Source organism: Saimiri boliviensis, chromosome 2 (genome assembly GCF_048565385.1).
Source record: "Saimiri boliviensis isolate mSaiBol1 chromosome 2, mSaiBol1.pri, whole genome shotgun sequence".
NCBI classification, from domain to species: domain Eukaryota; kingdom Metazoa; phylum Chordata; class Mammalia; order Primates; family Cebidae; genus Saimiri; species Saimiri boliviensis.
Window position 1 is genome coordinate 8587101 of NC_133450.1, and position 27875 is coordinate 8614975.

The window sequence follows — 27875 nt, forward strand, 5'->3', positions numbered from 1 at the left end:
GTGGACAGCAGACAGGCCTTCTCCCAGCTCCAGCCTGACTGTCTGTACCACCTGAGTCAGTCTCATCTTGCCTAATTTCTCCTCTGGGCACTAACTCTCTGGTCTAAAATAATGCATTTCAAGGTCGCCTGAGTGTTTCTCCCACTCTTCCAGATAGCAGCATTTATTTTTTTATTGAGTGACAATAGTATTGTTGTTATAAATACACATATTATTTATATTATAGATAAATATGCATACATCTATAAATAATAGTCATATTTTAAATGCACAAATAATTATGATTATACATGACATTTATTGAACACTTAGTATGTGTTAGGTAAAATACTTCTGTGCTAAGTTTATTTTCTTTTGTGACAGAGAACAGTACTTTTCTACACCCACAAGGTAAAAGCCGTTTATACACAGATGTTTCAGTGCCTTCAATCCCGCGTTTTCAAAGCCAACCTCTCCAGCAGGACTCAGCTCAGTCCTCTGCCTCAGACCCACCTTCACCTCTCCACATTAGATGGAAAGTGGCTTGTGCGTCTCCTCGTCTGAGGCACCTCTCCAAGGAAGTCGCAGTGATTGTTCTTCTTGGAGTATTTCTTGGTAAGGAATTTCAAGGGCCCTTTAGAGAACTGCTTCTCAGAGAAAACAATGATGACTCTGGTGAAGTGTTCTCAGTAAACAGCATTCTCCAGGTTTCAGGTTTCCCATGCCTTTAGCCTTCTCTTTTGATGATGGTTCTGGTTTCTAGGATCAAAAGTCACTTCTCTCCCTGGGGACCCCAGGTGCCAGGCTGTGTTTCCCGATGCTCTCTGGGCACAAGGGACATTGGTAAGGAAAGCATACTGGGCCATCTCACTGGCTTATCAAATCCTCCCCACAACCCCAGCGCCAGCTCCATTCTACAGAAGAGGAATCTGAAGCACAGAGAGGGTAAGTAACTCGCCCAGGGTCACATAGCTAGGCTATGATGCAGCCTAATCCTTCCCATGCACTGTGGTAGGCACTGGGGGAGGAACAAGACACACACAGCCCCATTCCTTGACACACTTCAGGGCTTCCTGGACACCTGACCTATCCCCATGCGTCACCCTTGCAGACACACCCCACACGTGTGGGCATACACACAACATCACTAACCCCTGTAGCACAGCGGCTGCCCTCTCCACTGTGCACTGCCTGGTACTGGACTCGTCCATCTGGGTTTCACTGGCAAGGCAAGGCCTTTGACCTGAAGGAGAGGGATTCTCCTCTCTTGCCTTAGAAAGGTCACATGGATCCCGAAGCTGTGCAGCTCCTAGAGACTAATGCCCTCCTCTTACAGATGGATGCCACAGACAGACCCGCAACGCAGGGAACTCATAGGAGGCACTGTTGCTCGGAAGATGTCAGGTCATAGTTCTTGGCCAGTCACCTCCTTCTGTCCCAACATCAGGCCTGCCCTCTGGAGCTGCTGCTGCTTTCTCCAGGACTGGGGAGCAGCTCACTCTGTGGCGGTCTTACCTGTCCTTCAGTCCCCATACCCTAGACACAGCGTGCCAGCCCCCAGCCTCTGGGGCTTCTGCTGTAGGGTGTCAGGACTAGATGGGGTGTGGGGTGCAGGTTCTGCTGTAGGAGGTTCAGCATAGGCCAGAGATACAGAAAGGAGGGAGGAGGCTGGAGGTGGCCATTCCCATGAGCCTAGGAGGACCCCTGATTGGAGTGAGGCTGGCAGTCTTCTGTGTCTCTGCCTCCTCTCTAGTGACTTGGCTGACTTCATTACGGTCTCTGCCAGTGTGTTCCTGACAGGCTGGGATAATCTACTGTCTTAGAAGGTGTTCATTCATTCCTTTTTTCTTGGAAACTATCTGAGGTCTCCCTAAGGGAAAGACAGAAGGAGAAGGAGGTAGCTGAAGCTGGACCACTCGCTGCATTCCTTATTTCTCTTGATGGCACCCAGAATTTTCCCAGAGATGTAGGCTTTTACCTGGACCTGGAGAATCCTCACTACTCGTGACGCAGACACGTGGTTACCAGCCTATAGCCTTTGAACTCCCTCAAGTTTGCCCCACAGGGGATGCGGTGGCACTGGGATTGGGCAGCTGGACACCGCTTCTTGGTGGGTCCAGGTAGTGAGCAGTGCAGGGAGCAGAGCACTGGGCTCGGAGTCTGAGCTGGATTCAAAGCCTGGATCTGCCCCTAACACACTGTTGACATCAGGGGAGTCAGTTTGTCTGGTCCTGAGTGGATTCATCTGTGAAGTGGGCTGAAATAAAGCTATCTCCCAGGGTGGTGAGGTCTGAGGAGTACATAGGTCAAAAGGGGCTTTGTGAACAGTCAAGTACTGCCCGTATGAAGGATGAGGAACTGTTACTCTGCCAAGGCGTGTGGCCACCCCGAGCTGGCCCTCAGCCACCGTGGGAGTTGGTGAGGTTTGTCTTTCAGGCTGAGCTCAGCTTCCCTCTGTGCCTCATCCTGACTTTCAGTCCCAGGCCTCCCTCCCATGTAGGTGCCACCATGCTGTGTTTGCATCCTTCCTAAGACAGGACACATTTCTTTTCAAATGAGATGCCTGGACAGGACAGTGCTTCCTCCAGGGCAGGCCCTGAAGTGGCACCCCACTCCTGCACAGAAGGTATTTTTGGATGAAGCTAGAGCTTCCTCTTTAAGAGTGCCGCACGTGACAAAGTGACTGCTCATTTTTTGTTTTTTTTCAGGAAACATGATGCCTACAGTATGCAGCCTGAGTACAGACTCCCTCCCTGGTTTTCACAGCATCCTTAGCTGGTGGGGCTGAGAGAGTCCTCCTAGAGTCCTTTGCGGTCGGGGCTCACTCTTCACAGCTGCGCTGGGGGTGTTTACCATGTCCCCCATTTTTCAGAGGGCGAGGCCGGGATGTGGATTATTAGGTCACCTGCCCAAGGTCATGGACCTGAAGGAAGCCTGGAGGGTGCCATGCGTCTGACCCCTCTTGTGCTGCCTCTAGAGGATGCTTGGGGAGTCTCTTCTTGTCTGACTCCGCCAGGATACCCTTGGCCATCAAGTGCTTAGCTAAGCCACAGTGCCACTCTGGGTCAGGCCGACCTGGGTCCAGCTGTGCAGGATGACGGGCAGGCGCCAGCTGCAGCAGCTGCTTCCATTTAACACGGCCTCTCTCCTGGTGGACTTGGGGCCACCCACAGCTTCACTCAGGAGGGTGGGGAGTGACCAGGGCACCATGGTTCAGCACGATTATGTGACTGTAAGAGAAACTGGTGGGTGAAGTGAGGCACGGGTGGTGCAGAGGAAAAAGTGGCCTAGAAGCTTCCGAAGAGAAGGAGAGCCAGACTTTTGTCAGTAGACAAGGGCTCCTGATTTTAGGAAAGCTGAGTGCAAAACCAGACCAAGAAAAGAGAGCTTGGATTCTGTCTACGGGCACAAACCTGTGAAAGGGTCCAGAACTCCCCAGAATGAAGTGTGGATGGCTGCATGGTCAGAGATTTACAGCCCAGAGGGGTCTAGCCGGAGCTCACATCTGATCGGAAGGCTGGGAGGGCAGGTGAGCTCCAAGACAGGGCAGACCCAGGTAAGCAAGGCAGGCAGGAGAAATCCTGAAAGGCGTCTAGCCTGTTTGGAGGAAGAGAGGGCCCGGAAGAATGGACTCCCCACCTGAACTAGAGGCTTGGGGTTCTGCTTGGAATCCCTAACCTGGAAAAGTGTCACAGATACGGCCGAGCAGCTATCAGGGCGCAATGGCTAAGCTCAGACGCAGGTGGTCTACAGATGTGGCTTGGAGCTGCGGCTCTTCCATTCCCTAACTTTCCACGTTTAATGGCAGTGCAGTGCAGTGGCGGCGAACACAGCTTCTCCAGCCAGACTGCCTGGGTTCAAACTGCGGCTTTGCCAGTGATCACCTGGGGAATCGTCCAGGTCCTGGGATGGTTGATTTTAAGTGTCAGCTTGACTGGGCGATGGAATGCCCAGATCGCTGGTAAAACTACGTCCACGTGTATCTGGGAGGGTGTTTCTGGTAGAGATGGGCATTTGAATCAATCAAGTGAGGTGGGCATCAGCGCAGGTGGGTGTCGTCCAGTCCACTGAGGGCCTAGATAGAATGAAAAGGCAGAGCAAAGGGAGAATTTCTTCTTGAGTTGGGACATTCATCTTCTGCTGCCCATGGACATTGGCACTCCTGGTTCTCAGGCCTTGGGCCTTGGAAAAGTACTTAGCCCCCATCCCCACCTCACCCACCCACTCTTAGGCCTTTGGACTTGACTCAGACCAAATTATACCGCCAGTCTCCTGATTCTCTAGCTTGCAGGTGGCAGATCTTGGGACTTCTCAGCTTCTGTAATTGCGTGCGCCAGTTCCTAGAGTCAATCAGTCAATCAGCTTATCAATCAGTCTATCCTACTGGTTGTGTGTTTCTCTGGAAAACTCTAATAAAGATGCTTAGCCTCTCTGTGCCTCAGTTTCTTCCTTTGTAAAACAGAGGTAATGCTAGTGTCCGCTCCATGGAATTGTGAGGACCAAGTTAGTTAAAGTACATAAAGTGTTTTGAACAGTTCTTGGCACCTACAAATTAATTGATGAATATTAATGATCATTATGCCAGCAGCTTAATAGAGCAAACACTAGGCATGTTAGGAGGGTTCCCGACGCTGACACTTTGTGGTGACCTGTGCTGTCCATGTCATCCCTGCTAGAGAAGCCACTACCACTGGGGTGAGAGTGCAGCCTGTCACCCTGACCGCTGTGTCTAATGTGGTTCTAGTATCTAATAGCTGTGTGACCTTGAACTGGTTACTTCACCTCTCTGTGCTCCATCTCCCTCCCCTGTCCAACAGAGACAGATACACAGTAACGCCTATCTCATGGAATTATTGGGAGAATTAAATGAATTAGTAGGTATAAAGCACTTGGCGGCCAGGTGCAGTGGCTCACGCCTGTAATCCCAGCACTTTGGGAGGCCAAGGCAGGCGGATCACCTGAGGTTGGGAGTTTGAGACCAGCCTGACCAACATGGTGAAACCCCGTCTCCACTAAAAATACAAAAATTAGCTGGGCATGGTGGCGCGCGCCTGTAATCCCAGCTACTCAGGAGGCTGAGGCAGGAGAATTGCCTGAACCCAGGAGGCGGAGGTTGCGGTGAGCCGAGATCGCGCCATTGCACTCCAGCCTGGGCAACAAGAGCGAAACTCCGTCTCAAAAAAAAAGCATTTGGCACACTGTCTGGCACATAACTGCTCAGTAAATAAGAGGAGAAAACACGGAGGCAGGTGCTTTGTCTGAGGCTCATCCACAGAGCCCTGAAGGACCTCCTGGTTCTGAGATAAGAACCTCGAATCCTTCAGGGACTGAGAACGCCAGCCCACCTCTGTCACGATGCAGTTCTCTTTCTTCAGCCACTGGGGCCCAGACATCCGGCTTTCAGAGAGGGACACTGAGCTTCTTGAAGGCAGAGATGGGGTCCCCTTCATCTTGTACCTTCAGTGTCCAGTGCAGGATCTGGGGCCACTGGCTGAGCAGGGACAGGAAGGTGAGGGCTGCTGCTCTCTGGCGGGGATTTGGCTTCTCAGTGTACTGACTTCACTCAGCGGGGGCTCATGCCTACCTCCGGGCCGGGGGCGCGGGCCGATACACTGATTTGTGTTGCCTTGCCTTCCCTGAACCTTGCTGTCCCTCCGAGTGGCCAGTGCTTCCAGGAAAGGCTGGTGGAGTTGTGATGAGTGGAGAAGCACCAGCTGGAGCTCAGGTGGGGCCAGAGTGGAGGCAGGAGACTGAAAGGTAACAGGTTAGGCGCCCAGAGCCTGGAGGGGCCCTGCCCCACTCCCCAGTACTCTCTAGCAGCAGATTTCCCTGCTCATGTGCCCAGCTACCCCCGGGTGTTACTGTCCCTACACTCTCGTGCACTCTCCAGAAACGTCTGTTGGAAGGGTAATACGTTTTTAGGTCGGCAGAATTCCTTGATTCTCTTTATTAGTTATTCCCCCAGCCTCTCCTCATGTTTTCTTGTATTTTACCCATTGATACACATCCTTAGGATCTAAAAATAAGGTGATGTAGCATCATCGATTTTAAGAATCTTGACTTTTAAAAAAAGTAACTAAGGAATGCAAAGAGGAAGCCCGACCCAAAGCTGCAGTCAGGCTCTGGGTGACCGGGGGACATGGGAAGAAGCCTGGTGGCTGCATCCTCCCATTCGGAATCCTGACCTTGGGCTGGGACCCTCAGGGCTCTTCCAGCTGCCCCTCAGCAGGCACAGCTGGTTTGCTCTTCGGGCTACGGCTCTGGGCCTGAAGGGAACAAGAAACCCGCACCTGGGCAGAAATCACGGTGAGAAATGGGATACCAGAGGGCACTGCATAGCCTCGAAGCGGGCCTCAGCCTGTAGTTGAAGCCACTTGGCTGTAGAGCAGGGAGGATGGGGGTGGGGCAGGGGAGGCAGGCATGGGTCCCTCACCAGAGAAGCCTTCTGCTTTCCCTCCACGGCAGCCAGCATCCCACCCTGAGCCTGCTGAGGAAAATCTTTTAAAGTCAAAACTTCCAGATGTGCAGGATTCTCACATCTCACAATGACGTCCGCTGCTCATTTGACCCTCGTGGCTCTGTCATGGCGCATCTCTATTTGACAATGAAAGAATCTGCAGCTCAGAGAGGGCAAGTGAGTTACTCAAGGCCACACAGCTGGGCAAAGGAAGCCATACATAGGACTCCATCCACAGCTTGCTCTCGGCCTGCTGCCCAGCTGGGTCCTGCGGCCGGGTCCTTGTGGCAGTCTTCAACCCTGGTTGGCACACAGCAGGGAAGGAAGTTTCTCAGCAGCTTCTGCAAGTCCCTTCTCTAACAGGGACTAAGAAGAAGGGCTTATCCTCTAAGTTAGGGAACTGTAAGTTCTGAGCACTGAAACGTCTAGATTGAAGAGCACCAGCGACCGAAGAATGGGCCAGAGTCTCTGCAGGCTGCTGCCAGGCTGCTTCTGATGGCTTAGAGATGAAGGCTGACCTGGAAAGCCCTCACCGAGTCCACGAAGCCTTACCAGGCCTGGCCTCCGGCCACTTCTCCAGACCCACCGTCCCCCACTCCATCCTAGTCTCCGCTCTCAGCGCTGCACACCGACTTCCTAAAGCCTGCCCAGCCTGCCCTGCCTCGCAGCTTCGTCAGCTCTGATCGCCTGGCTTGGAATTGCCCTTCCCAGACAGCCCCTCGGCTCCCACTCACAGCCTTCCTGTCCCCAGTCTCTTCCGTGCCTCCTGCCCTCCTGCGTGATGGCCCTGTCCCTTCACCACTTGCCTTCACCCCGTGTGGTGGGCCCTGCGTTTCCTCTTCATCACCTTGGTCAGTGCTGCACTTCACCGTGCAGCCCTTGGCTGCCTCTCTCCCCTACCACTGCCCAGAGGGCAGGAGCTCTCTTTTGTACTCTGCTGTATCTCCAGTGCCTGGCGCAAGGTGGGCAGATGAAAACTTAGGGAATGCGCACATGGCCCGGAGGCCGATTTCTTCTTTAGAGGTTGACTGTCCCTTTTCTCCAAGTAGGGAGAGTGGTGACCGGGTGTGAGAGGCAGAGGGGAGACAAGGAGCACTGTTAGCAGCCGGTCTGCCTTGCAATGCTGTCTGCCCCAATCCCGTTGTGTCCCAGCCGTGCAGAGGAGGGGACAGCTTCCCAGCTCCACGTGGTTCCCGGCTGCGGTGAGAAGCTCTCTCCCAGCCTCTTCCCCCAGCCTCCCCAGCGGTTTGTGCAAAGACTCCACTTAATGTTGGTCTACTGATGTCATGGGCGCCTATGAGCTTCCTTCCTTCAGGGCTGGGAACATCAGCCTTCCTCTCTCACCCTTCCCTCCCCCATGATACAGACACCCCCTCTCTCCAGCCACCAGGGCCCAGACACTCGGTTTTCAGAGAAGGACATTTGCTCATTTGACCCTCGTGGCTCTGTAGTGGAGCATCTCTATTTGACAGTGACGGAATCTGAGGCTCAGAGAGGGCAAGTGAGTTACTCAAGGCCACACAGCTGGGCAAAGGAAGCCATACACAGGACTCCATCCACAGCTTGCTCTCGGCCCTCTACCCAGCTGGGTCCTGAGGCCGGGTCCAGCTTGCCTTCTTGAAGGCAGAGACGTGGTCTCATTCGCCTTGCATCCCCAAGATGAGCGGGTCCTTCTTGTTTAACAACGATCTCAGCTTGTGGCGGGGGAGTGGTGGTGGCGGGGGATAGAGCTGCCGGAGGGCTCAGCTTGGCCTGGGTTCGGGCTCAGGAGGGCCAGTTTCCTCGAGCAGTGGTCATGCAAAGAGCGCTGAGCCCAGGCCCCGGGAGAACCGAGGCTGTTGGGAGGTGGTGCCCTCCACTCTTGCCGACGTGGGTGCGTCTCAGCGGGGTGAGGCTGAGCTTGTCTGCTGAGCCCTGCAAATGCAGGTGAGGTGGCTCAAGCGTTCCCACCTGGAGTGGCGTGGAGCTCACGTGTCTGCATCTGTTTCTTCCCGGGTGTGCAGAGTCCGCTGCCCTGCCCTGGTGGGCCTGTGTGTTGGTGAGCATGTGTCTATTCACGCCATGAGCGTGACACCTGTGGGTGTGTGCTTGTGTGAGCTCTGTCTGTGTACAGCCCCACATGTGTCTTTCTTTTTGTGGAGCCTTCTTTCAAGTCTGTGATTCTAAAATCAACACAACCAAATTCACACTCCCAGCCAGCTTTCCCTGCCCTGCTGCGGAGCACATGAACCCGGGGACGCATTCGGCTTTCCCTCGGAAGGCGCAGACAGGTCTTTCCACTTTAAAGGTAAATTCCAGGGGGATGAACACGACAGAGGAATTGTCCCGGAGATAGCTGGCTGGTGGCCAATTCCTCTTGTAAAAAGGATCCCCGGTGTCTGAGGAGCCAAGATGAAACAATTCTTTGGAATTAACCAAGCTAATTTTGACGAGCAAACATTTTGCTACAATGAAAGTTTTTATTGTAGCACATAAAAGTCAAAACAACACCCAGTCCCCTTGGGGGAGACAGGCGGGTGGTAAGAAGAAAAACAGCGCACACACAAGCTCTAACTAATCATTGTGAAATCAAAAGTGCTCCTCGCTGCCAAATTAAACGCGACTAAAAATAACCGTGGAGAGGAGCCGCTGAGGGGCAGCCCCCGGAAGCTGTTGATTCTTTGGCTTACTTCAGGAATCACAAACCCGACGCGGTTCAAGTACAAGCCATTGTGTTCCAGGGAAGGGTAAGACCCTGGGCAAAGGGCATTGCCAGCTTCTATAACATTTCGCAGGCCTGGGTTAAGGTGGCAGTGCCTGGCTAGAGCAGGGAAGGAGGCTGTGAGGCTGCCATTTCTATGGTGCCCGCTGCCCTCTGAAGCCAACCCCAGCTGTCCTGTAAGTCCCCACATTTTGTCACTGCTGGGATCCTCTCAGGGAATCGCCACCCACCAGACCCCCACTCCTTCTGCCTCTTGCTATTGCCCAGACCTCAACCAAGACCAAGCTTCTCGGCTGTCTTTTGCGATGACTGTTTGATATATTGGTTCCCGAAGTTTACATGACCACAGTGCTTTTCGGCATGCCCCATAACAAACACCCCACATTTTGGTGGAAGAAGCTCCCTTCGGTGGACAAGGATTTGTATTGAGCCCTGGGGGTATGTGTGTCACAATAGGGGATGAACCCAACCTGGGGGAGCTGTCCGGACAGAGTGCATGGTGAGCACTAAATGAAGTCACATTAAATCAAGAAATGAAGTCACATTAAATCAAGAAAGCATTTCCTGCACTAAATGAAGTCACATTAAATCAAGAAAGCATTTCCTGCATTCCTGAGGTAGGAGGTGGGACTTGACTCCAGAAGCAGGGCTTAGACACTGGACCAAACTGAGGACTAGCTAAGACAGAAACCGGGCAGAAGCAACTTTCATAAGGCATGCCCACCAGTGGGCCATGTTAATTTACCATTGCCGTGGCAACACCCAGGAGTTACCACCCCTTACCATGGCAATGACCCGATGACCCAGAAGTACCCTTTTCCTAGAAATTTCTGCATCAACCACCCCTTAATCCACATGCAATTAAAAGTAGGTATGAATACGACTGCAGAACCACCGTGAGCTGCTACTCCCTGCCTATGCAAGCTGTAACACTGCTGCTTCAAGAAAGCTGTTTTCTTCTAGCTTACCACCCACTTGCCCTTGAATTCTTTCCTGGGTGAAGACTACAACCCTCATGGGCTAAGCCCCAATCTGGGGCTGGCCTTCCCTGCATTACTCCTACTTGATACTCAGAACTGTGCTGGCCCTGAGACAGCCTGGCCTTCTAGGAGCTCACACTCAGTTATGAGAAGGGGTACATATGCACATAAGTAACTTTAACAATCTGCCTATTATAACAAGTGTGCAAACATATGACCTGGGAGCCCAGTTCTGTTTGGCACAGTCAGGGCAGACTTCCTGGAAGAAAGGTCACTTGAACTAACCTTGAAGGATCCAGACAGGAGAAAGTAGAAGATGTATTCTTCCTGGTGTTTTTCACTGCTTCTTCCCAGGTACCATCCTGGGTCCCTAAAGATAGCACAAGGCTTTTTTTTTTTTTTTTTTTTCAACTCCAAATCACATCATCTGTCTGACAGGACGTTTTCCAACATGGATGTTCACTGGATTTTTGAAAATTGGGTAATTTAGAGTGAGATCTTGGAGAAGAGGAGAAATCAGCCTTTTATCTGATGTGGGAGCCAGCCCTCTCTGCGTGGCAATTTGGTGCACAGACCTGAGAATCAGATGGAAACAGGTCTAAATCCCCGTTTTCTCTACTTGCTAGGGAGAGGTGTATAAAGTGGGAATGTTCAGTTGATGCAGAGTGGATGAGCCCCCAAATGGGGGCTTAGCCCAGGAGGGTTCTTGGCTTGGCCCAGGAAAGAATTCAAAGGCGAGCTGGTGTGTTAGACAGCATTTTTCAATCAGTGCATAGCAGCAGCAGAGATACTGTTCCTCACAGAGCAGGGTTACCCCATTGGTGGTGTGCCCAGGGCCAGCCTGCCCTGCCTGCCCTGAGTCACAATGTCCTCTCCAAACCTTAGCTTTCTTTTAGGTAAAACAGATACCAGAGTGTCGACTTCATAGAGCCCTTTATTACTATTATTATTATTATTATTATTATTATTATTTATTATTATTACTGGACAGAGTCTTGCTCTGTCACCCAGGGTGGAGTACAGCAGTGCAATTCCGGCTCACCCCCACTTCCACCTCCTGGATTCAAGTGATTCTCCTGCCTCAGCCTCCTAAGTAGCTGAGATTACAGGTGCCTGCCACCATGCCTGACTAATTTTTGTAATTGTAGTAGAGTTACAGTTTTGTCACGTTGGCTAGGGTGGTCTAGATCTGACCTCAAGTGATCTACCCGCCTCGGCCTCAGCAGGTCTGAGGCTAAGCTGAAAGTCCAGCCTCCTCCTGCAGGCTCTTTGCTGCAAAGCCTTGTGTTACATATTCTTGGTGGGGCTGCGGGCATTTGATGCTGGAGAGAGGGCAGTGTTTCTGAGACCTCTGCATGTCTCTGAAAGCATCTGGGTATCGATGCTTTGTGATCTAGGTTCTGATGAGATGTGGGCAATAGTTTCTTCTCCTCCCCCTGAGACCCAGCCCAATGTGGAGCTTTGCATCCAGTATGGCTGCATTCCTGCTGTGCCCATCCCAGTGCCAGCTACAGCCCAGGTGGCACATGGAGTGGCTCACACTGCTGGTTGCCTATTCATTATTCATTCAGATTTTTGTATCAACATGACACCAGCATGCCCAGGCTCAAGTGATGAAATATGATGGGTCTAAACCCATGATGGTAATCCTTTTCCTCTTTGCAAGCACATCCCAGATGAGCTGGGATCCTGTGCCCAGAACAGTAGTCAAGTAGTCACCACTTGGATTCAGATTTATGCTCTGCCACTTACAAGCTGTGTGACCTTGGCTACGTTGCTTGACCTCTCTGAACCTTAGTTTTCTCATCTATAGAAGTAGGAACATCTACATGAATAGGGATAATGAAAAGGTTGTAGTGGTTGAAATAATGCCTGCAAAGCCCTTAGTGATGCCCGACACGCTGGTAAGTGCTGGACAAACGTGGGCTATTGTTGTTGATACATTATTTTATGTCGTTCTCACAGCAACCTCATGGTTTAGCGATGATTGTCCCATCTGTTGCCCTTATATGTGAGGTTCTGAGTGACAATGAAGACTTGTCTACAGTCCCTCATCCAGTACAAGGCAGAATCAGAATCCAGGTCTTCTGACTCCTGACCCTTCCTTCTCCTGCACTCCATTTCAGCCTGGAGAGATAATACAGCAAGGATGGCATGAACGCTCAGATGGGGGGCAGAACACACACACACACACACACACACACACACACACACACACATACACACACACACAGGCTGCCTGTGCTAAGGACTCCGTGAAATTATAAATAATAATAACAGCTAGTCTGTTTATATATATATATATATATATACGCACACACACACATATATATATATATGACTCCTCAAAGGAATTATTCTTATCTCCATTTTGTAAATGACAAAATGATGTTCAGAGAGGTTCAGGAACATGCCACGTAGTTGTGCTGAATCCTTGATCTGTCAGGTTCCAGGTCCCAAGTCCCTGATGCGGGGCCAGGCTGCAGGAAGTCACGCTGGTTATGGCCTTCCTGGGTCCCCTCTGGTTTCCCAAATCTCTTTTCCCCACCAGTCACTCCCAGGTTCCCAGGGAACTTAGGCCAGCACCCCACCCTCTCTGTCCAGGAAGCCTCAGAGTAACCAGCTGCTCTCTCCCTCGGCCTTTCCTGGGAAGGCCCTCTGGGTCTGTCTCTACAGGAGCCTCCTCCCTCCCAGCTTGTGCCACAACCTGACAGTGAGCCCCTTATAAGTCACACTCATGTCAGGAATGGTGGGAGTGTGTCAACACCCCTGCCTCTACTCCCGTCAGAAACCTTTCCTGTCAATCAGCAGAATCTTCTGAATATCCTTAACCCAGAGGCTAGATCTGAGGATAAGGATGGCAGGGATCAGCAGGCAGGTGAGGAAGATGTATCTGGGCCGGAGAGTGGCTGGGGCAGTCATCAGGTCACACCTGGTAATCACCGCTTGTAGGAGTGGATCCTCCTAATTTGCTGAGTGCTTGAGCCTCCAGCCCCCTGCTTGAGCCTTCAGCTCCCCTGTTCAGGAGGCTGGGGAGGTGTTGCATGCCCATGTGCCACACGCAGAAACCAGGGCTTCCCGGTGCTTAAGATCACACAGCTGCTAAGAGGAAGATGCTTCAGCCCCAGTCCTGGGTACTTTCAATCACCCAATCACCCAGGGGCTTTCTCTAGGTAGTAATAGAGCAAGCACTCCATCCAAAACCTTCAGCCCCAAGATGGTGGAGTATCACTTGGAATGTTTGCTGGACTTGGCTCCTTCTCATGCTGGCATAGCCTGTATGCGTGAAATACCTTTAGGGAATAAAGCAGGGTTCACTGGTTGGGGAGCAGGTTCAGGGAGCTGGTGGTTCTCAGAGAGATTGGTCCCGCCCTTTCATGCCAGCACATCTGGCTGCACTGGCCCGAGCCCAGCGTTTTGCAGCTTGTAAAGGAGCAAAGCAAAAGTTCATGTCAGCCAGACGCGGCAGCTCACGCCTGCAATCCCAACGCTTTGGGAGGCCGAGGCGGGCGGATCACCGGAGACGGGGTTTCTGAGATGGCCAACATGGTGAAACCCCGTCTCTACTAAAAATACAAAAATTAGCCAGGCATGGTGGCACTCACCTGTAATCCCAGCTACTTGGGAGGCTGAGGCAGGAGAATTGCTTGAACCTGGGAGGCAGAGTTTGCAGTGAGCCGAGATCACACCACGGCACTCCGGCCTGGGTGACAGAGTGAGACTCCATCTCAAAAACAAACAAACAAACAGACAAACAAAAAAACAAACAAAACATTGATGTCAGCCATGCAAGATCTGGAGCCATACACCAGCTCTGGCTTCCGTTTTCTGCCTCCTATCTTAGACCTTGTGTTGTGGATATGGTGCTGTGGAGGCTAGGGTCCAGCCGTGGTCATTTCCCCTCTCTGGCCTAGATCTGTAAAAAGACAGTACTTGTGTCCCCAGAGGGCCCTTCCTCACCTCTACAGTCCCTCCTGTCCCCTCTGCCTGCCCTCCGGGTCTCTCTGTCACATGCACAGACAGACTCACACACACAGGTGCAGTCACAGAAACACACACAGACAATACATGCAGACTCACACACAAACAGATGCACACAGGCACAAACAGGCATATTCACAGACACAGGCAGGGACACACTTCTGTGCAAACCCACAGACACACAGACATCAGACATACAAAGGCAACATTTTTTTTTTTTTTTTTTTTTTTTTTTAGGTGGAGTCTCTCTCTGTCACCCAGGCTGGAGTACAGTGGCGCGATCTTGGTTCACTGCAATCTCTGCCTGCCGGGTTCTCCTGCCTCAGCCTCCCGAGTAGCTGGGACTACAGGCATGTGCCACCACGCCTGGCTATTTGTATTTATTTATTTCTTGTATTTTTAGTAGAGACAGTGTTTCACCGTGTTATCCAGGATGGTCTCGATCTCCCGGTCTCGTGATCCACCTGCCTCGGCTTCCCAAAGTGTTAGGATTGCAGGTGAGCCACCGCGCCCGGCCCTGAAGACATTTCTTGTGCCACATCTGCTCTCAGTCACCGGCTTAAATTCTGTAGAAGTGACCTCGGTGTCCCAGTTCAATGATCCTCAAACATGACTCCACATTAGAATCCTCCGGGAGCTTTTAAAAATCCCATATGCTCGGCTGGGCGCGGTGGCTCAAGCCTGTAATCCCAGCACTTTGGGAGGCCGAGGCGGGTGGATCACAAGGTCAAGAGATCGAGACCATCCTGGTCAACACGGTGAAACCCCGTCTCTACTAAAAATACAAAAAATTAGCTGGGCATGGTGGCACATGCCTGTAATCCCAGCTACTCAGGAGGCTGAGGCAGGAGAACTGCCTGAACCCAGGAGGCGGAGGTTGCGGTGAGCCGAGATCGCGCCATTGCACTCCAGCCTGGGCAACAAGAGTGAAACTCCGTCTCAAAAAAAAAAAAAAAAAAAAAAAAAAATTCCCATATGCTCAGACCGCACCCCAGACCCATCACAATCTCTACTGGTTCCAGATATCAGTATTTTTTAAATCCCCTAGGTGACTTCAATATGAAGCCAAGATTGAGAACGAGTGACCCCCCCAATTTATTTCCTCACCCAGAAAGGAGCCCCATAGAGTGAATTACAGAAAGGCATCCCAGCGCCTGATACAGACCTTACATTTCCAGGCCCAGCCGGTCTCCCTCCAGCTTGTCTAATCCACCCTTGACCCTAATTGCCCCCAGCAAGGGGCAAAGTTGCATCACCACCAGCCAAACCTCTCCTGCTACTTTGGGAGAGAGCTGAGCAAGAATCAGTTTCTTTCATCCACATGTTGAGGAGGGATGCTTGTCAGACTGCGGGAGACCACCTGCATGAGAATTCTTGAGAGCTTACTAAAATGCAGATTCACAGGCCCCAGCACACACCATCTGAGTCCCAGTGTCTAAGAGCTGTACTTGGGGCCTCCTCGTGGCACACACTGGGCTATTCTGAGAGTCAGCAGCCAGGGGTTGAGTTGCAGCTCCAGCCCTGACTTGCTAGGTCACTGTCGGTAGGCCTCTGGCCTCTTATCTGTAACCTCCTGGGGAGTCTCATGAAAAGCAACAAAGTCTGTCTGGAGAAAGACTTTGCAGACGTGGAAGTGCTGTATAAGTTGGTTACTTTATTGTTATTGTTGGTTTTGTGCTTGTCATTTACACTCTGTGGGTCCTGCTATGACCTAATGCCTCAGTGCATGAATGCAGGTAGAGAGCTGGAGCGCTGAGAAGCGCTAGAGATGCTGTAGAAATAGCCACAGGCAGGTCATGCCCAAGGTGTGGGGTGAGAGTGGTGTGTCTGTCAATGTCTGTGTGCCCTGCTAAGCAGGGATGAAGAGCAAGGCCCTGCCATTATTCCAGGGGTGTCCTATTGCTCCCGTGAAGCCTGGACTTGAATGATGTCTTGGAGAAGGGGAAGAGAAAGGTAGAGGAAATAGAATATTTTTGAGCACTGGTTACATACTAAGTAATCCGTGGGGCACTTTCACGTATCAGGGCATCAAGTTCTCATGCTTGGTTTTACGCCCGTGAGATGAGAAAATGGAAACCCCAGAAGAGAAAACAGAAACTCAGAGTTACGACCTGTCCCGAGTCACTCAGGCAGCAATGGGAGGGCCAGGGCTAGGACCCAGGAAGGTCTGTCTCCTGACGCTCAGATGTTCCCATGTACCATGTGGCCCTTCCCTGTGTGAGAGCTTGCAGGCTTCATGAACAGCCTCTCACTTAGCTGCTGGAGGTGTCCAGCCTGGAGCCTGGAGCCCTTGAAGGATCTTTGCCCATGTGATGCTGGGGGTTCACCCAACCAGACCCCTGCCCTGTGTTCCCTCAGCTTCCTGGGCAGGATGAGAACATCTGAAGTCAATCACATTCTAACAACACAGGGTTGCAAAGATAAAGATCAAAGGCAGAGGAGGTCAAAGAAGCCAACATCAGACCCCCACTCCCCACCCCCAACACACAGATTAAAGCAAAAGGAGCCGCACTCCCTGCAGGCTGAAGTCTCTAGGAGGCCTGCCTAGAACCTGAAAAACTTCTCCAGCATGGAATCTCAGCATCTGCCAGCTAGTGCTGTGGTACAGAGGGTGGGTCACAGACGGACAGAGTCACACAGAGCAGGTCAGGGAGTCCTGAGAGAGAGAGAGAGAGAGAGAGAGAGAGAGAGACAGAGACAGAGACAGAGACAGAGACAGAGACAGAGAGACAGACAGAGAGACAGAGAGGGACAGAACTGGAAAGAGACACACAGGAAAAGCAAAACACAGCGAGCTGAACAGAGGTGTTCAGAGCGAGGCAGAGAATAAAGACAGAAAGAGAGCGAGAGCGAGAGCGAGAGAGAGAGAGAGAGAGAGAGAGAAAGCAAAACAGAAAGCCACAGATGCAAAGTGAAGTATTGAGGCATAAAAGTAGAGTATCAGAGTGAAACAGAGGCCGAGCCAACCTGGGAGGAAGCCTGAGTGCAGCAGGACATGGCTGGCCCCAGAGGCATCAGTGTGCTGTGCAGACAGAACTCAGCCCATCCTTGATCTGCTGTCCTTTGCCTCCATGTGGAGGCTGACGTGGTCTAGATGGAAGGCAGAGGCTCCCCGGGCAGAGGCTGGCAAACAACCCACCAAACAGGCTGGAGGGGCCCCCTGGGGTCAGGAGGGCTGTGGGGACCTGGATCTTCAGGTCCCTTAGAAGCTAGAAGCTCCATAACCCCCACTCTGCTCATGGCCTGGCCAGGCCTGCAGGGCCCCCATGGTCCCAAGCCCTCCCGCTGTGGCCTGTGCCCCCTTTCTCCCCTCTACCTGTGTGTACAAACCTGAAAAGCCCAAACTGTCCTTCCCCTCTTCCAAGCAGCCCGCTGGGACTGTGGTCCCCAGAGATTTCTCTAGGCTGCTTTTGCCTGCATTGCAGCCTCATGGTTCAGTGATGCAGTGTTTGTGGGGGTTTTTTTTGTTTGTTTTTTGAGATGGAGTCCTGTTCTGTCTCCCAGGCTGGAGTACAATGGCACGATCTCGGCTCACTGCAACCTCCACATCCTGGGTTCAAACAATTCTCCTGCCTCAGCCTCCTGAGTAGCTGGGATTACAGTTGAGTGCCACCAGACCTGGCTAATTTTTATATTTTTAGTAGAGACAGGGTTTCACCATGTTGATCAGGCTGGTCTCGAACTCCTGATGTCAGGTGATCCACCCGCCTCGGCCTCCCAAAGTGTTGGGATTACAGGCATGAGCCACCACGCCCCGGCCTGTTCGTGTTCTAAATGCCATGCACAGAAGTTCTTGGTTCCCTCTTCTCCTCTAGATGTCAAATCCTCTTCCCTTTCCTCTTCTCTCCCCTCCCTACCCAGGCCTCTTGGCATGTGCACTGAAAGGCTTCCAGGAGGTTCTGAAAGGTGCTATTTTCATTCAGAGAGTACTCATTCCTTGACTCCCTTCAGCTGATCTTCAGTTTGGAGTGTAGGAAGCAGAGGGCAGCGTCGTGCCCACTAGTTCATGGAGCTGGCAGATCGGGTCTGAGGCATACTCAGCCCTCAGACTTTTGCCATGGGCCACCCCCCGCCTCCAGCCTCTCTTCCTGAACCTCACTCAGGACAAGAGCTGAGCACCTGCGTTAGGGGAAGCGGGGTTATGCCACCTTGCTGGCCTGGTTCCGACCTGAGAGCCTCATCCCCATGGGCCCGACCTGCAACCTGGCCCCAACCTGCACTCTCACTTCCCTTTCTCAGTGGTCAGCAGCTGTGAGCTCCCCACACCCTTGCTCCCACCCCTGCCAGGCACACCCGCTTCCTTTCCCCACAGGCCTCCTTCTGGGCTGGTGCTGCTTGGCCAAAACCAGAGGCAGAGCCACTTAAAGTCCGGTGGGTGGAGGAATGTGAGCCGGCCTCCCGTCCAGAAGGAGCGAGAGCTGGGCCATCAGGGACCCCCACATTCACGGCAGTAGTTTTCCCACCAGGCTGGAGTGTCTCTAGGGCTGGGGCATGCTTGCTGATCTCTGTACCTCCCAAGCCTGGCCCAGGACTCGGCACATAGTGGATGCTTGGACAATCGCCGAGCAGGTGAGGCGGGCCCATGCCAAAGGCCGAAGCCCTGACAGCTTCGAGCTGCACTGCCTTCCTGCCGGCCGTCATGATAATGACAAGGTGATGAAAAATACAAATATCACTGAGCAAAGCACCCACAGTGTCACGGTGGATACCTGCAACAACTCTGGTGCCCGAGGCACAGGAGACTTGGTGACTTTTTCAAGGTCTCTCAAGCTAGTGAGTGGGGAGGGCATGGTTGGACTCTGAGTGTAAGCTCTCGGGCACACTGCTGGACCCCAAGAGAGGCAGGTTCTGGCAGCTCCCCTGTGACCTGGGGTGAGTTCCATTTCCCCTCTGGGCTTCAGGCTCCTCGCGTGTGAGATGAGGACGGACCTCCTTGGGTTCTTCATTCCCTTTTCTCCGTTAACATTTCTTAATTGAAGGGAATGAGATCACCCCCACCTCCCTTGATTATGATTCATACAATAGTTCGAGGCAGGACTCCTGCCTTCAAAGATCTTACAGTATCGAGGGGCAGGGGAGAGATAGCCTATTGACTGTTCAGATGATGGGACTGCGGGAGCCTTGGGGAGGGGAGCTGGAGGCCTTCCTGGAGGAGGACAGGGGATGGGGTGGGCCTGCAGGGAGGGAGCATTTGCCCTGCGGGTTTGTCAGGAGGGGAGGGGTGGCCTGGAATGGGAGTGTGGCGGAGATGAAGAGTGCAGGAGAAGGGTATAGCCAGCTGGAAGGGAGAAAGCCATGACTTTCTAGCAATTTCCTTTTCCAAGCCCCTCTTACAAGTGAGCATCTTTAATTTATTAAGGGACTGATTTTAAATCATCCTCCCTCTCTCCCTGCCCACCCTCCATCCTCCACTGCCTATATTTCCCCTGACCATAAATTTCTTTTTAATGACAGTTTAGAAAATGAGCAAATCTTTAGTGACACTTTTATCACCCCCAGAATACTTTTAATAAGAGGTTTTGGTAGATTGCATTCCGGGAGTGGGGGGAGGGGGAAGGCAAGACCGTAGATAGCTTCCCCAACCTGTGCAGAGCTGTTCTCCCTGGTCCTGGCCCTGCAGCCCCCCAACTCCCCCCCACCCCACCCCTACATGGAGGCAGGGGCATCCACTGACCTAGGACCCCAGCTCCCTGGGTTCCAGCCCCCGTGCCAAGGATCCACTCACCTTGTAGCCTTGGGCACATCCCTTGCCTCCTCCTGTCCCTCCCTCTCTCATCTGTAAAATCTTGCCTATGTGCGAGAGATAATTAGTGCAGACCTATTAATAATGGTTAAAAGTAATTAGCTGCCGACTCTTGGTACCACACCTAGTTACTCAGACTGGCAAATCAGGCCCCAGAACATTTCTCAAACTCAAAACAGGGCCAGCTCAGCTGGATTGGAAATCGTGGCTCTCACAGCTCCATTGATCACCGGGAAGTGGGTGTTGCAGGTCTCTTTTTGTGCTCACCCTGTGTTAGATGTGAGTGTCCTGGAAAGTCCATGCCGCACCTAAAATGTGACGTCTCCTTCAAGAGTTTTCAGCTGAGCTGGGCAAGCAAGAAAGACTTCCCAGAATGACACTGTGTTGGAAAGACAGCCTGACAGGGCCAGGAGCAGGGTGGGCAGCAGAGGGGCCTCCCACGATGGGTCCCTAGAAAGGGGAGATTTATGACATGGGATTGACTGGGAAGGGAGGCTCTAGAGGGAACTGTCACAGGTCAGGAGTAAGGAAAATGCTGAACAGGAACCACGAGCAAGGCCGGAGGAAGAGGCCAGGTAAGGAAAATCAGCAGGATTTGGGGGCTAGCTGGATATAGGGCATGTGAGCACTGAGGTTTGGAATAGTGTCGGGAGGCACCACAAAGAAGGGCAACGCTGGAAGATGGGAGCCCATCGTTGGGCGACCTGCACAGTGCTTCTGTCCAGTTTAAAAGACAGAAAAAATTTTGTTTTCTTTGAGAAACACACTGTTGAGGGCAATTCAAATTACAATTAGTCTGGGAAAGGTGATTCAAGCCAGTAATCCCAGCATTTTGGGAGGCTGAGGTGCGAGGGTTACTTGAACCTAGGAATTTGAGGTCAGCCTGGGCAACACAGTGAGACCCAAAGTGACTCAGTTCACTTTTAACCCCACATATATATATATGTTTGTGTGTGTGTGTGTGTGTGTGTGTGTGCGTGTGTGTGTAAGTTATATATATATGAGGAGTTAAAAGTGAAATGAGTAAGAAAGTAATTTGGGTGATTTGGGTGGTTAGGGATCCTGACATTTACTGAGCACCTACTATGCACCATTCACTGCAATTTGCACTTTTAGGAGCTGGTGCACTGAAAGAGTTTAGTGCTGTGTACAACTTTCTAAATGGGCGCTATCCTGCAGAAATCGTTATGGCCGTGGATGGGAAACGAACATTTAGGGCGTAGAAAATAATAGTAGTAGCTAATAGCTCTTGAGTACTTACTAAGTGATGAAGAGTGCTCTAAGTGTGTGGCATGTATTCATTTGTTTAATCCCACAAAAATCCTGGAAGGCAGGTGACCGCATTATCAACCTCGTGTCATAATTGAGAGGTTGAGTCCCTCTCCCACGGCCACACAGTAACTGCCAAGTCAGGGTTTGAACCTGGTAGCCTAACTCCAGTGCTCACAAATTCAACCACACCCCAGACCACAGCACCCTGTCTGTTTCCAACCCTGAAGAGGAGTCAGTAGCAGTGGGGGTGACTTTAGAGAAGGTTCCAAAGGGTCAGGTGTGGTCGCTTGTGCCTGTAATCCCAGCATTTTGGGAGGCCGAGGGGGGTGGATCACGAGTTCAGGAGTTCAAGACCAGCCAGGCCAAGACAGGGTTTAGTAGAAATCCCGTCTCTAACTAAAAACACAAAAATTACCTGGGCGTGGTGACAGGCATCTGTAATCCCAGCTACTTGGGAAGCTGAGGCAAGGGAATTGCTTGAACCTCAGGAGGCGGAGGTTGCAGTGAGCCAAGATCATGCCAGTGCCCTCCAGCCTGGGCAACAGAGTGAGATTCCATAAAAAAAAAAAAAATAAGACTCCAAAGGGTTCCCTGAGAGGGAAGGCTCTAAGAACAGGAAGGTCTTGAGGGGAACAGATGCAAAGTCTGAGTTATCAATTTCCTATCACACGAAGATGCAGGAAAAAAAAACCTGCAAGGCTTTAACTGCCCTTCTCAGGGAGCTGCAGACAGGAGGCTGAGGGGGTACCTGGCTCATAAGGTGTTCCTGGCCAGGAAGCAGAGCTGGCACCAGGAAACAGAAGTCTGAAGGGGGAAGATGAAATTCCACGTGATCTAGGATTGGAGACAGTTACACGGAAACAGAGGTGGCTCTGGTTCCGTTTTTTCTTTATGTTTCTCTAAGTGTATTTGAAAAGGCCTGGACAGGATGACACAGGAGTGAGAGGCTGTAGCTTGGCCACCCAGTGTCTGTGGGGTGCTGGGCACAGCACTGGCCCCCCGAACCCCAGTCTCCTGGCCTGAAAAATGCAGCAAAGCATCTTTATTTCAGAAAGCGGGGAGTCTGCAAAGCGTTTAGTTCCTGGCCCAGATTTGGCCTTCCATATTCTGTAATTGGTAGCTATTATTATTATTACGGCTATAACTATAGATCATTAATTTACAGTTTAAAAAGGCTTCACATATTTCATTTTGCACTGTTATTTTATTGAAGAATTAACTTTTTATGGGAAATTCTTTTAATTGGCTAAATTCAATGTCATTCCTGTTTATTTCAAGTCTGCACCACGGATAGGCATTAAAAGGCCTGCCTTCTCGCTGCTGGTGCCCACCTGGGCCCCTCTTGTTCATCACTTGCCATCAGTGGAGGGTCAACTCTGAGCCAGCCCCATCCCAGGTGCTTTGAAGACATCATCTTCAATTCCACAGACAGCCCTGCAGACAGGACTTTTTCCCCACCTTGCAGATAAGGAAGTGGAGCCTCTGAGAGTTTGGATGGCCTCCCAGGGGATTCTTTGGAAGGGAGCTGGCCGTGTACAGTGGAGACAGTGACCAGCTAACGGCCCTCCCAAGGACCATACAAGCTCTCTAGAGATGGTTCCCTTTGGGCTGAGCAGCTCTAAGAAACCCCAAAAAAGCATCAACCTGGGGATGGCACCTCTACTCACCAAGTGTCCCCCACTTGGCAAGGGGAGCCAATTCCTCTTCTGGAATCCCCATGTCCTTGTCTCTCTGGCTCCCATCCTGGGCTCTTTTGCCCATGTTCAGGGGACCAAATGTGACCCACGGAATGGAGCCATAATAATCCCCTATCCTCGCCTGGCCTTTGTAATCTGCAGGGAGCCATTTCACCTACCCCGTGGCCTCTGAGCTAACAGGGGGCGGTGATCCTGAGGATAAGAACGTCGGTCCCTGGGGCACACCGACTCAGGGTCAAGTCTCTTCCACTTCTTCCTTGCTGTGCAGCCGTGGGAGAACCCCTTCACCTCCCTAAGCCTTGTTCTCCTTACCTGAGGAATGAGGATCCTACCTGCTACACAGAATCTTCATGAGGGTCCATGGCAGCTATGCATCTAAACATAGGCGTGATTACATTATGTTTATTTACATAAAATCTATTTACATAGGTCTCATAACCCACAAATAAATAATAAATACTGATACATAGTAATGCTTCAAAACATTACCTAAGCATAGCCACACTCAAAGGAGGATAATAAGAACTATTTTTTTAAGCCGAGATCTTTATATTTTGTTTTATTTTCCATTTTGATCTCCAACTCACCTACCAGACTATAAGCCCTCTGAGGCCAGGGCCACGTCTGTCTGCTCAGGGCTCCCCCGAAAGCACTTAGCTGAGGGCTCAGCTAATCCTTGTTTGAATTAACTACCTTGTTTAATCCTCACAACAGCTCTTTAAAGTAACAGGTGTTATCATCCCCATTCTACAGATGAAGAAATGAAGGCACGGAGAGAGAAACAGGGTCACAGAGCTAGAAATGGCGGGAACTGAAGTCCAGATGCAGGTTCCTGACTCATGAATCTGTGCCATGAGCCATATCATCCTGCCTGGGAGTGATCTTTCTCTCGACAGATGGAAGACTAGAACCCTACTTCCCAGGACTTCATGTCCCGAGTGTCCCTATTGCATCAGAGAAATGTGAGTGAGGTGGCCCCAAGGCCCAGCGGTTCAGCTTTCTGGGGAGCGCCAGTTGGTCAGTTTTCTGATAGGTCCTGTGATCAAAGCTTGCGGATGAGGAAAATGACTGCCCATCACACCCACGTCTCCCATGGCGAGTCTTAAAGCATTCTGGGGATACCCTGCACTTTGTGTTTTCCCAGGGAGCCCTTTCTCATGGAACCATTTCCTCCGTAGGAGGGAGCCCTGCCATGCTGGGGTGCTCATCTGTTCAGGAGGAAGGAGGGCAGTGGGCTGCCGTGAACTGGGGGAGCCATAGGAGCTTCGGCCCTGATTGAGGCCAGCCAGTCTCGCTCTCCCAGGAGTCTGGAGGGACGCTCTCCCTGAGTCCCTGAGCACCCATCAGGTCTTGTGTTGACTACCAAGTACCTGTTACTTTGCTAGGTTTCAGGGAGCTGGCATCACTTGTTGAAGACCATTTGCCCCATGAGAAAAGAAGCAGAAATTGAAATCCAGACCTATCTGACCCCAAGTCTAGTGTTCTGGGGTCTTCCCTATCCTCAATCTGTGTATTTATAATCAACTGCCACCCAAGGGGGCTCTACTGCTCTGGGACATCTCCGCAAAGCTACTGCTCCCTCGCACAGAGGCTCTTTGATCACTAGGGGGAGAGTAGGTGGAGGGTAGGAGGGTGCTGAGGGCCTCAGGAGAGGAGGGGCTGTCACTCAGGAGAAAGAAGAGGCAGAAGGAGGCTGAGTGCTGCCAAGGTCAGGCTCACCCTCCCAGAACCTCAGTCTGGCCAAGCATGTTTTTCTGGCTTCCGGTGGTGCTGGGGAGATGAAGGCTGAGAGGGTGTGTGTGTGTGTGTGTGTGTGTGTGTGTGTAATAGTAATAGCACACTAAATTAGGAGCCTAGGAACATGGCTTTATTCCCAGGCCCCGGTACAAAGAAGGCAGGGAAGCTCGAGAGTCACATTTCCTCGTCCCACTCTGTTGCATGAGGAAGGCTAGCTAGGTGCTGTCTGCGCTCTTGCCAGCAGCCCCACTGTCTTGAATTTCTTCTTTCTTTTTCTTTGTTTCTTTCTTTTTTTTTTTTTTTTTTTTGAGATGGAGTTTCACTCTTGTTGCCCAAGCTGGAGTGCAGTGGCGCCATCTCTGCTCAATGCAACCTCCACCTCCCAGATTCAAGCGATTCTTCTGCCTCAGCCTCCCAAATAGCTGGGATTACAGGCATGTGCCACCACGCCTGGCTAATTTTGTGTTTTGTTTTTAGTAGAGATGGGATTTTTCCATGTTGATCAGGCTGGTCTCGAACCCCCAACCTCAGGTGATCCGGCTGCCTTGGCCTCTCAAAGTGCTGGGCGTGAGCCACCTGTAGGCGTGAGCCACCTTGCCTGGCCAATCTTTCTGAATTTCTAACCTGAACAAAGACACAGATGCTGAAGCCTGACTGTCTGGGTCCAATCTCAGCTCTGCTATGAGCAACTGTGTGATTATAGGCAAGTGAATTAACCTCTCTAGGCCCCCAGTCTCTGCTACAAAACAGGGATAATGACAGCCCCTGCTCTCATGGATTGCTGTGAGGATTCAATGAGTAAATGCATGTAAATCAGTCCATGCTCAGCCAATAGTCACTATTATTACCATTACTATCCAGAGCTTTTATCCACAATCCTGAAATCCCAAACACTCGGAACACAGAAAGCTTTCTAAAAATTCATCTGGCAACTATTTTAAGTCTTTATTTATCCCATGGACTGTGAATATTCATTAGTTTCCCTGCAGAAGTGTTAGCAAGTTTGATGACAAGGCACTGTCCCAGATCATGCTGGGGTGACAAAATTGTGACATATCCACCATATTCCATTTCTGAAATCCAAAAAGTATTCTAAATCTTGAAACACTTCTGGCCTCAAGGAATTTGAATAAGGTATTATTGCCCTGAGCGCTCTCTTTCAATTCTTCCAATAATCCTGAAAAGGAAATGCCCTTTATTCCCATGGTACAGAGAGAGGAACAGGGGTTAAAGAACGTGTCCTGGATGCCATGGCAGGTACACAGCAGGGCCGAGACTCAAGTCCTGACCTCTGACTGCAGACTCGATGGGGCTCCCCGCTGGAGACCTCCCGAGAGCCTGTGTCTGGTTCAGTGCTGTCCCTCAGCAAACCCAACACACTCCCCTGCCCAGTGAAGGTCCGCCCAGTGAACAGCGGCATGCATCAGCAAAAGACATGGAATCCTCTTGGACGGGCAGGCAGCTCCCCAAGGAGACTTGGAGGAAAAGGGGGGACTCGATGAGAGCCATTCCCTTAGGAGCCTCCTAAGATGCCCTGCCATCTGTGCCTAAGCTGGAGTCAAGCTGAGTTGAGTCCGTTTCTGGCTCTGCCCAAGGTCACTTACAGTGGGACCCTGAGCCAGTCCCTGACCTGCCTGAGCCTGCGTTTCATCCTCCTTGTGAGTGAGGGTAATAACAATATAACAATTCTACCTCATACAGCCACTGTCCTTGGCAGGGGCTTGGGGACAGATTTGGTGAGGGGACCCGGGACCTGTGGCACTGGACCGGGGCCTGTGGCAAGGACAGCTGGAGTTAACTGACCAGCTTCTTTTCCCCAGGGACTTCCTGCCACCTTCTCCCGAGCCCTGGGAAAATGGGCTCCTCCAGCCACCTATGAGGAAATCCCCAGTGCCCAGAACAGGATCTTGCAAGCTACTGCTGAGCCTTCTCTCTGCAAAGCCTTAGAGTCACAGCTTCTCCCCAGGCTCCAGGGAGAGCGAGAGTAGTGAGACCACAGCCACAGCACCCGAGCCCCTTGTCTACCCAGCTCACAGCAGCCCACAGTGCCCTTCCTTCTGCTACGCGGCCCCAGCAGGTGCTCCCTTCTGTGGGTAAAGAGCCTCACAGGGGCTTCCCTGGGGACACAGAAAGTGTGTGCTGGCCCCAATAGGCTTTAAGTCTAGCCTCTGGGGACGTGGTCTCAGTGGGCACAAGGTAGCTTTGGACAGGTCTCCAGTTTAATAAAAGAAAGCTGTTCCTGTTGTCAGTTGAACCTGCAATTCCTCCTTCAAACCGCTCCCTAAACCTGTTTTTCCTACATGCTGGGGTCCCACAGTGTCCCCCACCCACTTGCCCCCATGCCCGAACTGGCTCCTCCTGACCAGGCTTACCCAGCGTACGCCGCAAGTCTTGCCTGCCTCCCCTTCCGATTCCACTGTTGAAATAAAACATCCATCATTTTTCATTTGCCTAATAAGCCTCAGTCTCCATTCTGCTGGGTGATTAACCAGCCAGAATACCATGAGATCCCATCCGGCCCTTGGCAATTGCCATGGGAGGGGCAACCTTCCTTCTTTTGGCTGCCACCACCCCTCCCCGCAACTTTCTTTTCAAATGACCGTGTGATTCCATTAAGTTCCCTGTGCAATAGCAATCATCCTGGAAAAATTGATTGTGACTCTCTTAATGACTGCTTGGTCGGATGTTAATGCAATGGGGGACAATTTACACCGTCCTGCTTGCTGCAGCCAGAGCTGAAAAGGCCAGGGGAGTACAGGTGGGGCATGGATGCAGGGAGGGCGGAGCATACATGCAAGGAGGGCGGGGCATACATGCAAGGAGGGCAGAGCATACATGCAAGGAGGGCGGGGCATACATGCAAGGAGGGCGGGGCATACATGCAAGGAGGGCCGGGCATGGACCTAAGGCTGATTGGCAGAATTTTATCAGCAAAGCAATGTCTGTGTTTCTTAGAAAGGGTTTCTCCCCGTCAGGGGTGTCTGGGAGGAGCATGGTCATTCACTACCCTGCTTTGGGAGCCCTGTCCCTGGGTGGCAGGGCCGGGGCCTTGCTTCCTGCCCTGGCTGTGTGCCCTAGAACATATTACCAAAGGGACATACTAGGACAGAGCAGGAGAACCAGCTAGAGGTCAAGAGCTGACCCTGCCCTGCTGTAGCTGTGTGACCTTGGGCCAGACACCCACCCTCTTGGCAGCTTCCCACAGATATGAGTACAAGCCCATGCCCTGCCTCCCCGAGGCACTTTGAGGCCAGAGGCAGACATTGCCTATCCGATACCCATCCCTCTGCTCCTTCCTTGTTAGCAGGACCCGGGCTGGGGCGTCAGG